Here is a 12,129-nt window from a genome sequence, read left to right as displayed (position 1 = left end):
GCACAATACCCGGGTGGCATGCATGACTCCTTCATATTCCGGCACAGCGACATGCACACACGACTGGCCAGGGGAGACTATGGCGAAGGACACATTCTAGGTAAGTACACATGCCAACAAACAGTAAATCGAGACCATGTAGCTGCGCATGACAAGCACTCACCCTCTGCTCCTTTCATTTAGGTGACAGCGCATACAGCCTCCGTGAGCACCTCCTCACTCCATTTCTCAACCCTGCCACACCACAGCAACAGCGTTACAATGCTGCACACATTCGCACTAGAAATTGCATTGAGAGGACATTTGGGCTTTTAAAGAGTCGATCCCGCATTCTACACAAGACTGGTGGGGCCATCAAATACCAGCCTGAGGTCTGCTGCCGCATCGTGGCCGTGGGTGTAATACTGCACAACATTGCTACCAAGCGAAGGATCCCTGTGGATATCTCTGGCAGTGAGTCGGAAGGGGACAACCGCCCACCTGCACATGTGCGTCATGCACGGGGGGAGAATCCTGCTGAAGGACACAGGCACCGCAACCAAATCACAATGAACTGTTTCTAGTGCACCCATTCCCCTCACACAAAACTGCACTCATGCATGACAAATGTAATAATGACATGAGTCGGATTTACTTGTGACCATAAATTCCTATTGTTTTTTCACAATAATGGGCACGACAATTTTTGTAAATATTACATGCGAACTGTATTCCCTCATACAGCCCCATGATAGGGTAGAGGGCCTGCTTGTGTAATCAGCATGGCCCTGCTGGTAGAGTTCAATGTGTCACTGGTGCTTCCAGCTGGACGCACCCAGTTGCCTCTCCACGTCCTCCACGACACTATTGGCCCGTGATGGTGCAGTGGGCCTGGTGTAGGCGTGGGCGGAAAATCCGTTCCGCTCGCGGATTTTGCGGATTTTCGGGAAATCCGCAATCCGCGAGATTTGCGAATTTCCTGCAAAATCCGCAAATCCGCGAGCAGCGGATTTTGCTCGCACTGCTCGCACTGTTCGCGTGAGTTCGCGCCCCGCGAATAAGTGCGAAATTGCAGAAATACGATCTAAGCAAAACTGAAAGTAACTACTTACCAGGTTCAAAAGTTCAGGCACATCATTAGTAGCCATTTCCTGTAGTGCTTCCTGAGGGGCCCCTCCAGAGTTCAGTTGCCAGTTGAAACTATTATGTGACCCTGCTCTGAACCTCAGAATAGTTACACATATGCCACAAAGGTCCTGAATTACAGCTAAGGGAGACAAGCAGGAGCCAGGCTGGAAGTTAAAATCCATTAATTAGCCCCTAATTCATTATGGTCAGTTGGGGAAGGGCAGGTGTTGTAACTAATTTTGCAACAATGAAAGCACTTAGCAAGTGCAAAAGATCACTAATCAGGGCGCACTAAGGAAACAGGTGCCAGCTAAAAAAATATTCTGTGACACATTAATCAGCCCCAAATTAATTCAGGTCACTTGAGGCAGGGAAGGTGTGCTTTGCTTTGCCGAAAATAATGTACACTGGACAACCAGAGGGTGTGGTGATGAAACAGAGGGTGGCATGGGTGGGCCAGAGGGTGGCATGAGTAGTCAGAGAGTGGCAGTGGTGACAGAGAGTGGCAGTGATGAAGAAGAGTGTCCCAAACAGGTTGGACACGTAGAAACAACAAGTTCGCAAAACTTGCGACCCGACAGGTAAGTTCGCAAATTGCGAAATTGTAAAAACCCTCGCGAACTGGCAGAAACACGGGCGAACACAAAAAAAAAAAAATCCGCAAATTCGCGGGAATTCGCGGATTTTGCGGATTGCGAATCCGCAAATCCGCAAAATTCGCAAACGCGAGATCCGCAAAATTCGCTCATGCTTAGCCTGGTGCTGCGGCGGCGTTCCGTTACCAGCGGCAGTAACAGGCTGCTGTGACTGGAAGTGCCCTCGCTGGCATCATCCCCCTCACTTGCTTGGCCATGGCCAGATGCCTGCAGACTCTGCACAGCTGTTGTCACCTGTTCAAGGGCCCTGGAAACGTCCTGGCAGCATTGGACCATCTGCATCTGCATTGCAAGGGAGCGGCGCGAAAGTTGGGAGGTGGCATTTCCTATGATATGGTTAGATCTGGTGTAGGCTGACAGGCGGGTCAGCAGCTGGTGGTGGCGGCGGCGGGTGATATCCTGCTGGGACACCAGGATCTGGCTGTTCTCACAGACAGCTGTGGTCATGACCTGCATGCTCTCTGTGAGCTGGCCCACATTTCGCGGGGTCTTATTCAGCTGCAGGTGGATGGCTGCAAAGTGCCGTGCCTGCTTCTGATGTACTGCAATCATCCGGCGTTCTATGGCCAGCCCAGGATCCCGGACATGTACCCCCCAGCTAGCGCGTTTTGAGATGTCGCGCTGCTGCCTCATCAGTCCACTGGACTGGGATCGCACAGTGGCTGTACGCCGTGTCTGCCTCCTGAGTGCTGGTGGTGTGGCCTGTACCACTGCCATGGGTGTCACTTGGGGTGGTTGCTGGGCACCTGCGACTGCAGGGGTGGCCCTGTTCATATGGGGAGGTGGTGGTACTGCTGCTGCGGGCTGAGATGATCCGGGTCGTGGGGCAGGATGGCCCTCTCCCTCAGTGTCCTCCTCTATGTGTAGGGCCTCACTGTCGGTGCTGGGTTGTTTAGACGCACCTGTGATGTAAATGGGTGCATGATTAATGATATGTATCTTGCACATGGGATGTTGCTACATGCACGCAGGCTTGCATTCCCTGACTGGCTTTAGGAATAACTTTCACTTGACAGGTCTAGCTGTGTGGGGCTATCCGGGAATTGTGGTCACACTACAAGTCCCACAATGCAATAGGGCATTTCAGGTGTGCCTGGCCTGCATAACTGGGGTTATCAAATAGCTAGCTCTGGAGTCATGGGCATTGTTAGGGGACGGGGTCGCAGTCGCATGGCACTTAACTTGGGATTGTTGGGTGGGTCGAGTGGAGTCCAGCCGGGTGACCCCCACGCAGGCTGCAGGATTTAGGGTGTCCTCCACAAGGTCTTCCAGTGGAGTGTTGGGTGCAACAGTGGGGTCTCCTCCGCCGGTGGCAAGTCGCTCCCCCAGCCTCTCAGCAATGCGTTCTTTGGCATGCCCTCTGAGGTCGTACCACCTCTTTTTTAGTTCATCGATGGAGCGCTGGGTCACTCCGACTGAGTTCACCTTTGCGCGGATGCGCAGCCAGATGCGCCTCTTGTCCGCCTCAGGCACCCTCCGGGACTCCTTTCCAAAAAGGCGATCATGGTCCTTAGAGACTCCCTCAATGAGGTACTCCAGTTCCTTCTCTGAGAATTTGATTTTCCTCTTTCTTCCTGGTGCACTGCTCCCTGCTGCTTCCTGGGACATTTTCAGTAGTTCTTTGTGTCCTCGTGTGGTGCTGCAGGTAGTCTGTTGTGGAGCTCTGGCCAGTGCTGCGTCCACTCTCAGGCTCAGTGATCAGAATGAGGGAGGGAACTGCCTACTTCCTGGTTGTGATGTCATCATTGTGCTCAAAATGCGACTTCCCGTTTTTGCGATCTCGCAATTAGCGAGATCGCAATTTGCGATTTCGGTAATTGTGAGTTCGCAATTTCTACATGGAAAACGGGCGACTCTGCAATTTTTATGCGATTTTGGGAAAATCGCAATCTGCAATTGCGGCCGATTGCGATCCGCTTTTTTTAATCACTTTTCTTGATGCATCCCATTCTGCAAATTCTAAATTGCGATTCAGTATTTTTCGCAGAATATGGGCTTGATGCATCTGGGGGATAGTCTTTCCAGATTTGAGGAAGGATGGAAACAAACTTTAATAACAAGAGGAGTTGATTATTTTGAGCGAAAGGATGGCAATTTCCTTCACACAGTTTTAGTAGGTTGGCTGGCACACAGTATACAGAGTTAGAGGGGGGTTTCATTGATTATATGATATGAAATACCCTGGACAAGTCTTTTTAGTGACATTTTGACTGCTTTGGTGTAGTCCTGCATGGAATGTTCTCAATTATGATGTTTTTGATATATTTTTCTTTCTGTTGTGAATTTGTTGAATTTTTTCAAGAGCAAAGTTAACAATATTTTTTTTGTTGTAAAAACGTTATTTCGCCCATTCAGGCCATAAAAGTGCATAATATTCCCACGTATACACACAATTTATACAGCAATTACATTTTCCTAGTGTATGCACGGGTAAAAACACCCACTACAAAATACATTTTTCTAAAAACGAGCCGGACAATCAGTGAAATGCGCTTTAAGAATGAAAAAGGGGTGCCTCCAATTAATCCTCCCCTATACATGCTTTAAAAATCCTCTCCTAATGTGCCACATGGCATTTAAAAACAGAGATACCGTGAATACAATTGGAGGATCGGTATCATGTTTTAAAACTCTGAAATGCTCTGAACAGTGGGTAAACCCTACATTTTTACATAATTGGGTTACCCAGCGTTTTCAGGGTAGCACATATGCCGGGCAGAAAAACAGCACATGCAGATAAGTTTCAGCCGTTAATTTACAACTAGGGCACAAACTCGAGTTCTCCGGAGCCCATGAAGTAGTGTACTCTGCCAAAAGTAAATTCCCCAATCTAAATTGTGCATACAGTTTTCTCGCCATAGGTGGCTGGATTGCATCCAGAAAGGTTTCCTTTATGTACATCTGCTTACTTGTAGAAACTCCCTAGTCAACCTGCTCTCTTTAGTGCTCTCCTGTAGTGACGGCAGGTTGAATTGCCTAAACTGTTTCACAAGATCCACCATGGATATCGTGGGACAGGATAGCTCAGCAGATAATCAAAGCTCTGGTCTCCCAAGCTTATTCGCAAGGCTTCTAATATGGGCCAACCATGGAGTTTTACTAGGATTGAGTCTGGGGAGGAGCTCCTTCAGCTCTTCTTTAAACATACTTGAGGGCGAGCTCCTGATCAATTGGCCTAATACCCAAATCCATGCAGAGGGGAACCAATGGGGTGCTGCGTGGTAGCCCTATGAGCTGTCTCATGAAATTATTTTCTAGCTTCATAAGGTCTGTGGTAGAACTCTGCCCCCAAAGCTCCGCCCCATATAATGTGGCCCCTCTTGCTTCAGCCTTGTACATCTCCACCACCGGGGCTGCTGGCTTTAAAGTAGATGTTCTGAGCATTTTCATTATCCCCCCTGATGTCTGGGTGAACCTAAGCCGTGCTTTGGTCATCTGGGGGCCCCCACCAAAATTGTTCGGACAATGTTATGCCCAGATAATCAAATGTCCTTACTTTGTCAAGGAGGGTGCTATTAAGAGAGGGGTTTGGACACAAGCTCTTTGGAGGGTAAAAGACCATAAATTTGGTCTTTTATAAATTTATCTCCAGACCTCTCATATTGCAGAACTGTGCAAACCCATCCAGAATGCGTTGAATGCCTAGGGGTGACTTAGAAAATAACAAGGTATCGTCGGCGAACATCAACGCAGGAATTTTCCCAGTGGCCAGTTTTGGTGCATCAGTATCTTTTATATTGTTTAGGAAAGCAATAAGCCCATTGATGTAAAGGCAAAATAATGTGGGGGCTAAAACGCAGCCCTGTCTAACCCCCTTTCTGACAGGGAAGCGCAAAGAAAGTTCCCCAAATTTGCCCCATCTAACCTGTGCATAATTGTGTGTGTGTAGCCTCACTAGCACATTAAGAAGGTATGGTGTACACCTAAGCTCATCAAGCACCTCCCACAGCTTCTTTCTAGGCACAAGATCGAAGGCGGACTTCATATCAACAAATATGAGACAGAGGCTGCCACCCTCCATCTTCACCGTTTTCCAGAAGAGTAGCTGTAGTCTAAATATCTGGTCCACGGTGGACATATTTGATCTGAAGCCGGCCTAGTAGGGGCTCAGAATTCCCTGCTCCTCCTTCCACCCCTGTATGCGGATCAATAAGACCCTGCCCATCAGTTTTTGGGTGTTATCAATTAAGCTGATGGGTCTATAATTGGTGGGTAGGAGAGGGCAACCCTTTTTTAATATGGTTACTATCTCCGTGCCCTTCCAAGTATCTGGGGGACTCATACCCTTTAAAAATTGCGTTAAATAAGGCACACAGGTATGGGGCCCAAAGAGTGGGCTCTTCCCGAAAACAATCCCCCGGGAGATGGTCAAGACCCAGGGCTTTATTGGGGAGTAAGCTTGTTAAAGCATTTCGAACGTCAATCAGCGTAATCTCCCCACCTCCCTCCTAGCAGATATCTAAAATGTTACTCAAAATTTCTGGGCTTGGGTTGCCTTCCGCCAACCAATCATACAGGGACCCAAAATGTGACTCCCAAACTTTGTGGGCGCTATGTTGGGCTCAATAACTGCACATCTCCCCTCCTCACCAGAGTTAATTAGCCTCCAAAACAGCCTGAAATCGATAGCCCCCCAAGGCCTCCCACCTTTCTATTTCCCAATCTTTCTTTTCCTGATACAAGATTCTCCTATGCTTTATTCTGGCTGACTTGATATTTGGCCTATCTTTGGCTTTCAACACATTTACAAGCTCTTGTTTTGCTTTATGGCATTTGCTGTAATACCAAGAGCATTTAGGTTGATCTATTTCCCTCTTAGAGGTTTCCGGGTAGAATACCTCTGTCAGCTTTGCTACTAGCTCTTCATGGATTATTCTAGCTTTGTTTTTGTCCGCTTCAGATGTCTTCACCTGTCCCAACGTTCCCATTTTGTCTATTATAGGTATTGCAAGCTAGTACACTTTTGCCATTTGGGGGGAGATTGCCGGACACAATTCTATCTTACTTTCCTCCTGTTATTAGTGGTTACTAGACCAACAATGCTGGTCGCCGGGTTTGCAAAAACAACAACTGATGGACAGAATATTGCACAATGGCAGAACATTCACCCCCAGCCACAGATCTGGGTTTAATCCATCCCTATTTTACTCACCAGACCACCCCAGTTCAGACATGACCATATGCAAATCAGTCTGTCCATCAAAGGTTGTTTTTGCATTTGTCAGGCTGATTTTCATATGGCCATGTCTGAACTGGGATGGTGTGGAGTGCAAAAAACAATAGATTTAGGCCCAGATCTCTGTACTGGGGTGAATTTACGACATTGTTCTGCATTCTGTTCATTAACTGTTGTTTTTGCATTTGTCACCCCGAGTGGGACGGGTATGCTCAGACGTGAGTTCCGTGCTCTCCACACCACTGGAGTCAAGCTATCCTGGCTGATGATGGCTGATAGCCAGAAACCAGTCCTAGGATGCTTGATTCCGGTCCAGGGAAGACATGGCTTGGCAGTTCAGGCTGAACTGTTCCCATGAGGCACAGGGTCAAGGCTGATTTGCATATGGCCATGTCTGAACTGGGGTTGTGTGGAGTGCAAAGAAACGATGGATTTAGGCCCAGATCTCGGTACTGGGATGAATGTACAACATTGTTCTGCATTCTGTCCATCAACTGTTGTTTTTGCATTTGTCACCCCGAGTTTGGACGGGTATGCTCATACGTGAGACCCGTGCTCTCCACACCACTGGAGTCAACTATCCTGGCTGATGACGGCTGATAGCCAGAAACTGGTCCTAGGATGCTTGATTCCGGTCCAGGGAAGACCTGGCTTGGCAGTTAAGGCTGGACTGTTCCCATGAGGCACAGGGTCAAGGCTGATTTGCATATGGCCATGTCTGAACTGGGGTGTGTGGAGTGCCAAAAAACAATGGATTTAAGCCCAGATCTCTGTACTGGGGTGATTGTACGACATTGTTCTGCATTCTGTCTATAAACTGTTGTTTTTGCATTCATCACCCCGAGTGGGACAGGTATGCTCTGACGTGAGTCCAGTGCTCTCCACACCACTGGAGTCAAGCTATCCTGGCTGATGACAGCTGATAGCCAGAAACCGGTCCTAGGATTCTTGATTCCGGTCCAGGGAAGACATGGCTTGGCAGTTCGGGCTGGACTGTTCCCATGAGACACAGGGTCAAGGCTGATTTGCATATGGCCATGTCTGAACTGGGGTGGTGTGGAGTGCAAAAAAACAATGGATTTAGGCCCAGATTTCTGTACTGGAATTAATGTACGACATTGTACGGCATTCTGTCCATCAACTGTTGTTTTAGTATTTGTCACCCGGAGAGGGACGGGTATGCTCAGAGGTGAGACCCATGCTCTCCACACCACTGGAGTCAAGCTATCCTGGCTGATGACGGCTGATAGCCAGAAACCGGCCCTAGGATGCTTGATTCCGGTCCAGGGAAGACATGGCTTGGCACTTTGGGCTGGACTGTTCCCATGAGGCACAGGGTAAAGGCTGATTTGCATATGGCCATGGTGAACTAGGGTGGTGTGGAGTCTAAAAACACAATGGATTTAGGCCCAGATCTCTGTACTGGGGTGAATGTACGACATTGTTCTGCATTCTGTTCATCAACTGTTGTTTTTGCATTTGTCTCCCCGAGTGGGACGGGTATGCTCAGACGAGAGTTCCGTGCTCCCCACACCACTGGAGTCAAGCTACCCTGGCTGATGACGGCTGATAGCCAGAAACCAGTCCTAGGATGCTTGATTCCGGTACAGGGAAGACATGGCTTGGTATTTCGGGCTGGACTGTTCCCATGAGGCACAGGGTCAAGGCTGATTTGCATATGGCCATGTCTAAACTGGGGTTGTGTGAAGTGCAAAAAAATGATGTATTTAGGCCCAGATCTCTGTTCTGGGGTGAATGCACGACATTGTTCTGCATTCTGTTTATCAGCTGTTGTTTTATCATTTGTCACCCCGAGTGGGACGGGTATGCTCAGACATGAGTCCTGTGCTCTCCACTCCACTGAAGTCAAGCTATCCTGGCTGATGAAAGCTGAAAGACAGAAACCAGTCCTAGGATGCTTGATTCCGGTCCAGGGAAGACATGGCTTGGCAGTACGGGCTGGACTGGTCCCATGAGGAACAGGGTCAAGGCTGATTCGCATATGGCCATGTCTGAACTGGGGTGTTGTGTAGTGCAAAAAAGCAATGGATGTAGGCTCATATCTCTGTACTTGGGTGAATGTACGACATTGTTCTGCATTCTGTTCATCAACTGTTGTTTTTGCATTTGTCACCCCGAGTGGGACGGGTATGCTCAGTCGTGAGTCTCGTGCTCTCCACACCACTGGAGTCAAGCTATCCTGACTGATGACGGCTGATAGCCAGAAACCGGTACTGGGCTGCTGGATTCCGGTCCAGGGAAGACATGGCTTGGCAGTTCGGGCTGGACTGTTCCCATGAGGCACAGGGTCAAGGCTGATTTGCAAATGGTGTTGTCTCAACTGGGGTAGTGTGGACTGAAAAAAACAATGGATTTAGGCCCAGATCTCTGTACTGGTATGAATGTACAACATTGTTCTGCATTCTGTCCATCAACTGTTGTTTTTGCATTCGTCACCCCGAGTGGGGCAGAAATGCTCAGAAGTGAATCCCATGCTCCCCACACCACTGGAGTCAAGCTATCCTGGCTGATGATGGCTGATAGCCAGAAACTGGTTCTAGGATGCTTGATTCCGGTCCAGGGAAGACATGGCTTGGCACTTCGGGCATGACTGTTCCGATTAGGCACAGGGTCAAGGCTGATTTGCATATGGCCATGTCTGAACTGGGGTGATATGGAGTACAAAAAAACGATGGATTTAGGCCCAGATCTTTGTACAGGGGTGAATGTACGACATGTGTTCTGCATTCTGTCCATCAACTGCTTTTTTTGAATTTGTCACCCCGAGTGGGACAGGTATGCTCAGACGTGAGTCATGTGATCTCCACACAACTGGAGCCAAGCTATCCTGGCTGATGACGGCTGATAGCCAGAAACCGGTCTTAGGATGCTTGATTCTGGTCCAGGGAAGAAATGGCTTGGCAGTTCAGGCTGGACTGTTCCCATGAGGCACAGGGTCAAGGCTGATTAGCATATGGCCATGTCTGAACTGGGGTGGTGTGGAGTGCAAAAAAATGATGGATTTAGGCCCAGATCTCTGTACTGGGTGAATGTATGACATTGTTCTGCATTCTGTTCATCAACTGTTGTTTTAGCATTTGACACCCGGAGTGGGACGGGTATGCTCAGAGGTGAGTCCTGTGCTCTCCACACAACTGGAGTCAAGCTATCCTGGCTGATGACAACTGATAATCAGAAACCGGTCCTAGAATGCTTGATTCCGGTCCAGGGAAGACATGATTTGGCAGTTCGGGCTGAACTGTTCCCATGAGGCTCAGGGTCAAAGCTGATTTGCATATTGTTATTGTTATTGTTATCTGAGGTTTGTATAGCGCCAAATCACCGTCAGGTCTCTAGGCGCTTCTGACAGATGCAGTAACAATTGAAAGATGAATGGAAAGTACATGTGTAACAAAACGTGATCAATTGGAACAGAAAGCTTCCCTAAATAGCTGCGTTTTCAATGACTTCCTGAAGGGGAAAAGATTAGTTTCTTTGCGGAGGGGCTCGGGTAATTTGTTCCACATCTGTGGGACTTGGACAGAAAAGGATCTCCCACCTTTAGTTGCCATTTTGAATCGCGGACAAGACAACAGCTGGGAGTTGGAGGACCTCAACGCTCCGTTGGGCTTATAGACCTTAAGCCGTTCTTTTATATAGGCAGGGGCCTGCCCCTAGATTGCCTTATGGGCGATGCATAAGCTTTTGAATGCCACCCGTTGCTTAATAGGAAGCCAGTGTAGCTTGTGCAATGATGGGGAGGCATGGGTCTATCTAGGTGATCTAAAAATTAGCCGCGCTGCATCGTTTAGGAGAACCTGCAGGTGATTGATCAAATTTTTCGGCAAACCTAGGTAGAGTGCGTTCCCATAATCAATCCTTGAGATTATAGTAGCCGAAATGATAGTTCGGAGCATATTTAGGGAGAGTAGGGGAACTAACTTGCGCAATTGCCTAATTAAGTTGGTGCAAGTTCCGACAACGGAGGATACTTGACTAGCCATTGTCAGCTCATGGTCGATCTTAATACCAAGGCTTTTAACATTAGGACATGGTTTTGGAGTGGGGCCGAGCTCTTGGGGCCAGAACAAATCACCCCAAGGCGAGGCAGCAGTTGAGACCACTAGGACCTCCGTTTTTTCAGGATTTATCTTCAACAGGTTTGCCGTCATCCAGCTCACCGTAAACCTTAGTATATTCTGGGCCTGAATCTGTGCGGATGTCGTGTTGTCAATACTCAGCAGCAGCTGAGTATCATCTGCATAGTTAGAAATTCTGCAGCCCATACTTGCCAGGGACTCTATCAGTGGTTGTAGACAAAGATTAAATAAGAGTGGTGACAATGCAGAGCCCTGCGGGACTCCACATTCAAGAACACCCACCTCAGATATGCAATCAACTAATTGAATCCTCTGGATCCTCCCTGACAAAAAGGATTTTAGCCATTGAAATGCCAGGTCTTTCATCCCAAATGCGGCCAGTCTGTCCAGGAGCAAGGCGTGGCTGACAGTATCAAACGCCACTGAAAGATCTAAAAGTATCAGGGCACTTGGTTTTTTACTGTCAGCCATGCTTCTGAGCTCATCTAGCACCGAGAGCATTACTAACTTGGTGCTATGATGTCCACGGAACCCCGCTTGACGCTCCTGGAGTAGATGGTGTGACTCCATGAAGGAAGGCAGGGATTTTAGCACATGTTGTTCTAGTATCTTGGACAGGAACGGCAGCTGGGATATAGGCCTATAGTTTTTCAAAATGGCCGGGTCCGCCCCCGGCTTTTTTATCAGGGGCTTGAAGATGGCATGTCTGAACTAGGGTGGTGTGGAGTGCAAAAACACTATGGATTTAGTCCCAGATCTCTGTACTGGGCTGAATGTATGACATTGTTCTGCATATTGTCCATCAACTGTTGTTTTTGCATTCGTCACCCCGAGTGGGACGGAAATGCTCAGACGTGAGTTCTGTGCTCTCCACACCACTGGAGTTGAGCTATCCTGGCTGATGACGGCTGATAGCCAGAAACTGGTCCTAGGATGCTTGATTCCGGTCCAGGGAAGACATAGCTTGGCAGTTCGGGCTGGACTGTTCCCATGAGGCACAGACTTTGGATGGGGTGATCTGTGGTTCAGTGATTGACCAATAGAGGTCTTCTTCTGAGGGGTCTTCCTGAAAATTGTCAGTTAATGGTTC

The sequence above is a fragment of the Lissotriton vulgaris genome, chromosome 4_1 (assembly GCF_964263255.1).
Source record: "Lissotriton vulgaris chromosome 4_1, aLisVul1.2, whole genome shotgun sequence".
Lineage (NCBI taxonomy): Eukaryota > Metazoa > Chordata > Amphibia > Caudata > Salamandridae > Lissotriton > Lissotriton vulgaris.
The sequence above is the reverse complement of the archived record's forward strand: the minus strand, read 5'-3'. Positions refer to the sequence as shown.